Here is a 4,782-nt window from a genome sequence, read left to right as displayed (position 1 = left end):
ATATTTCTTTTTCTTCTTATTAAAATGAAAATCTCTTCATGACACCTTCATTATGAAGGAGTCTTACTATTCAGTCCAACACTATGCAATCTAGCTTTTGCCCATGTCATTCCATAGACATTTCTCCCTCAAAGGTCTCAAATAACTTTCTGTTAATCAAGATGAATGGCCTCTTTGTGACTTTCTCACTACTCCACCTTTCTGCATCATTCAACCGTGTTGTATATCCCTCCCTTGAAAGTCTATTCCCAATTTCATAACCCTCTGATTTCCTCATTTTCTTACATCACCAAGTCCAACTTCAGTTCATCTCTTAAATATTGACCTTTGACACCATTCCTCTAAGACCTTTTAAAATCTTGCTTTCCTTTTAGCCGAAGTTCAATAATTATTTTTTTGCCATGACTCACAAACCATAGCTTACTAACTAGTTCCAAATACAAATTTCTAACTTAGCATTCAAAACCCTTTCTTGGTCTTGAAAAACCATCTTTCCTTCCTATACATCCCTAACTAAGCTAATGGCTGAGCAAGCATTCCAGTGACCCAGACTCAAAGTGTGGAATTACTTGGAGCCTCTTCATTTTCGTATTTTCCATATCTAATCAGCAGTCACACATTGACAATCCTACCTCCCCAGAGTTTCTGGAATCCTATCCATTCCCAGTGCTCTTGTTCAGGTTTTCATTACAATAGCCTCCTAAATGGAAATATCATTTTTTAAATCTTGGTCAATTTGAAAAATGGTTTTTCTTCATTGTTTTAATTTTAATTTTTTGGATTGATAATTACATCAGGCACCTCTTGTAACCTATCTCACTTATCCTCTGCCTACATTAACTCTAGATTTTGTTGTGGTATCCAGCTTTGAACGAATATAATCTGGCAGCATTTTGCCTCAGCTGCACAGCATATTTCTGGGTTTTTGCTATGGAGCTTCTCTGGTATCATAATCGAAGGATGCCTGTTGGCATCTGCTAGTCAATAGTACTGGTGCAAAACTGGAAGTGCAATGGAGTTAACCCCTGTGGCGCACCTTTGACCAATGGTAGAGGATGGAGTGGATAAATGTTTCTTCATCTTCCCTAAGGCTAACGATTTTGAGGTGCCTTCTAAACCGATACTGTCCAATATGGTCAATACTAGGCACACCTGGCCATTGAGAACTAGAAATGTGAATAGTCCAAATAAAGTGTGATGTAAATGTAAAATAAACACCAAATTTTATAGAATATGAAAAACAGAATTTGTTAAATTTCGATAATTTTTATATTGATGAAATGCTGAAATGATATTTGTGACATATTGGGTAAAATGAGAAATAATATTAAAATTAATTTTACCTGTTTTAAAACCTTTTTTAATGTGGCTACCAGAATATTTAAAATGGTATATGTGCCTTACATTATATTTCTATTGGACAGTGCTGTTCTATACAGCTCTTAAGAGGTTCTCAGCAAGATTTAGCCTCACTTGCCTACCTTTCTGAAAAGCTCATGTATGATCACATTCTCTGTGATCATTTTTCCAATTAAATGACCTGATGCAAGGCTTTGATTTATAATCTCTTTCTAGGGGAAAACCAAGTGAAGACATAGTGAAAATGAACTTTTTTTTTCATGGTATTATCCATTTGTATTTTTTCTTTTGTAGGTTGCCTTATTACACCCTTTGATTGTTTTATTATTATTACTGAGATTTGCTTTTTTTTCTCAGTGATTTGTAAATTTTTAATACCATTTGGTCTTCATACAAAAGTAATGTATATCAAATAATTTCATATCATATTATAAAATATACAAATAAAGAAAAGTGAGTGGCCTAAGGATTTTACTTTTAATTTTTCTTCACTTATACAGAAAATGTTTGAGTTGCTTTGCTAAATTTTTTAATCCTGATAGTCACTGTCAAACCAGGTGTGGGCTTTTTCCCAACAGGTTTGCTGCCAGAACACAGGTGAAAACTATGGTAAAGTCTAAGCCAAAATGGGAAAGGAAAAGACCCATGTCAACATCGTCATCATTGGACAAGAATATTCAGGCAAGTCCACCACTACTTGTCACCTGATCTACAAATGTGGTGGGATCGACAAAGGAACCATCAAAAACTTTGAGAAGGAAGCTGCTGAGATGGGAAAGGGCTCCTTCAAGTATGCCTGGGTCTTGGATAAACTGAAAGCTGAATGTGAGCAAGGCATCACCATTGATATCTCCTTGTGGAAATTTGAGACCAACAAGTATTACATGACCATCACTGATGCCCCAGGAGGAAGAGTCTTCATCAAAAACATGATTACAGGAACATCACAGGCGGACTGTGCTGTCCTGATTGTTGCTGCTGGTGTTGGTGAATTTGAAGCTGGTATCCCCAAGAATGGGCAGAACCGTGAGCATGCCCTTCTGGCTTACACACTGGGAGTGAAACAACTAATTGGTGGTGTTAACAAAATGGATTCCACTGAGCCACCCTACAGCCAGAAGAAATATGAGGAAATGGTTAAGGAAGTCAGCACCTACATTAAGAAAATTGGCTACAACCCTGACACAGTAGCATTTGTGCCAGTTTCTGGTTGGAATGGTGACAACATGCTGGAGCCAAGTGCTAACATGCCTTGGTTCAAGGGATGGAAAGTTACCCATAAGGATGGCAATGCCAGCAGAACCCATGCTGCTTGAAGCTCTGGATTGCATCCTGCCACCAACTCGTCCAACTGACAAGCCCCTGTGCCTACCTCTCCAGGATGTCTACAAAATTGGTGTTATTGGCACTGTCCCTGTGGGCAGAGTAGAGATTGGTGTCCTCAAGCCTGGCATAGTGGTCACCTTTGCTCCAGTCAACATCACCACTGAAGTAAAGTCTGTTGAAATGCACCATGAAGCTTTGAGCAAAGCTCTGCCTGGGGACATTGTAGGCTTCAATGTCAAGAATGTCTCTGTCAAAGATGTTCATCATGGCAATGTGGCTGGTGGCAGCAAAACTGACCCACCAATGGAAGCTGCTGGCTTCACTGCTCAGGTGATCATCCTGAACCACCCAGGCCAAATCAGCGCTGGGTATGCACCTGTGCTGGATTGTCACACAGCTCACATTGCTTGCAAGTTTGCTGAGCTCAAAGAGAAGACTGATCTCCATTCTGGAAAGAAGCTAGAAAATGGCCCCAAATTCTTGAAGTCTGGTGATGCTGCCATCGTTGACATGGTTCCTGGCAAGCCCACATGTATTGAGAACTTCTCTGACTATCCTCCTCTGGATCGTTTTGCTATTCATGATATGAGGCAGACAGTTGCTGTGGGTGTCATCAACGCAGTGGACAAAAAGGCTGCTGGAGCTGGCAAGGTCACCAAGTTTGCTCAGAAAGCTCGAAGGCTAAATGAATGTTACCCATAACACCTGCCACCCCAGTCTTAATCAGTGGGAGAAGAACGGTCTCGAAACTGTTTGTCTCAATTGGCCATTTAAGTTTAATAGTAAAAAACTGGCTAATGATAACAATGCACCGTAAAACCTTCAGAAGGAAGGGAATGTTTTGTGGACCATTTGTTTCTTTTTGTGTGTGGCAGTTTTAAGTTATTAGTTTTTAAAATCAGTTCTTTTTAAATGGAAACAACTTGACCAAAAATCTGTCACAGAATTTTCAGACCCATTAAAACAAAGTTTAATGAGGAAAAAAAACCCAGGTGTGGTAGGCAAAATTTTGGTACTTATGATCTCTACCCCCTGCTATTATTACCACGATTATGTACATTACACAGAAAAAGGAATTTTGCAGATATAACTAAGGTAACTAATCAGTAACCTTAAGAGGGTTGTCCACATGGGTAATCTAATCATAAGAGCCCTTGAAAGCAGAGCGTTTTCCCTGGCTAGTGACAGAAGAGGAAGATAGAGAAATTAAAAGTGTGAGAAGGATTCAACACACAGTTGCTGGCTTGAAGATGGAGGGGACCACATGGGAAGCATGAGAAGGAATTGAATTCTACCAACATTCTGAATGAGTTTGGAAGTAGATTCTTCTCCAGAACTTCTAGAAAGGAACACAGTCCTACCAATACTTTGATTTCAGCTTTGTGAGATCCTGAGCAGAGAATCCAGCCACACTATGGCATGAGATAATAAGTGGGTGTGATTTTAAGCTATTTCTTCTCAACAGCATATCAAACAGACATAATTTTAATCATTAGAAATGTTATGAAACAACTAGCCAATAAAATTATAAATTTCTCCTTTGGAGAATACTATCTTTTGCCACACACAAGGCAGATTTAAATTAGGCTTTTTCAGGAAGGAACAAAATTTTAAAGGTGGCAATAACTAAAGTCTCAAACCAAAATAATTATTTTATTCCTAGTTAAGAATTTGACTAAATTATTAGAGATACTATGCACATCCCCTATAGTTAAGAATAGAAGAAAATTTTTTGAGCCAATTTAATAATGCACATCACCCACAAAACACCCTCACCCTCTTACCACACACTCATTCGTTGACTTCTCAGTAAAGTTTAAACTGCATACATTCACCTTAAAAGTTTGAAAACTTTATTTATTAACCAAAGTAATCATACCAACATATAAACTGACTGAGAGGTAAATGATAAAGTCAGATTTGAATTCTAGTAATTGGTCTGTCCATTTACATATAAAATCAAACCAAACCAGTTGCCATCGAGTTGATTCCGACTGATAGGAACACTATAGACTTGAGTAGAACTACCCTATGGGATTTCCAAAGAGCAGCTGGTGGATTCTAACTGCTAAACTTTTGGTTAACAGCCAAGCTCTT

At 38.4% G+C, this 4,782-nt stretch overlaps 1 pseudogene; it reads left to right on the top strand.

Moving 5' to 3' along the window:
• The first annotated feature begins 1,985 nt into the window (after positions 1-1,985).
• On the top strand, positions 1,986-3,430 carry LOC101347327 (elongation factor 1-alpha 1 pseudogene; annotated as a pseudogene).
• The last annotated feature ends 1,352 nt before the right edge of the window (positions 3,431-4,782 follow it).

The sequence above is a fragment of the Trichechus manatus genome, unplaced genomic scaffold, assembly GCF_000243295.1.
Source record: "Trichechus manatus latirostris isolate Lorelei unplaced genomic scaffold, TriManLat1.0 scaffold01997, whole genome shotgun sequence".
Taxonomy (NCBI): domain Eukaryota; kingdom Metazoa; phylum Chordata; class Mammalia; order Sirenia; family Trichechidae; genus Trichechus; species Trichechus manatus.
This window is presented reverse-complemented; position numbering and strand designations above follow the sequence as displayed.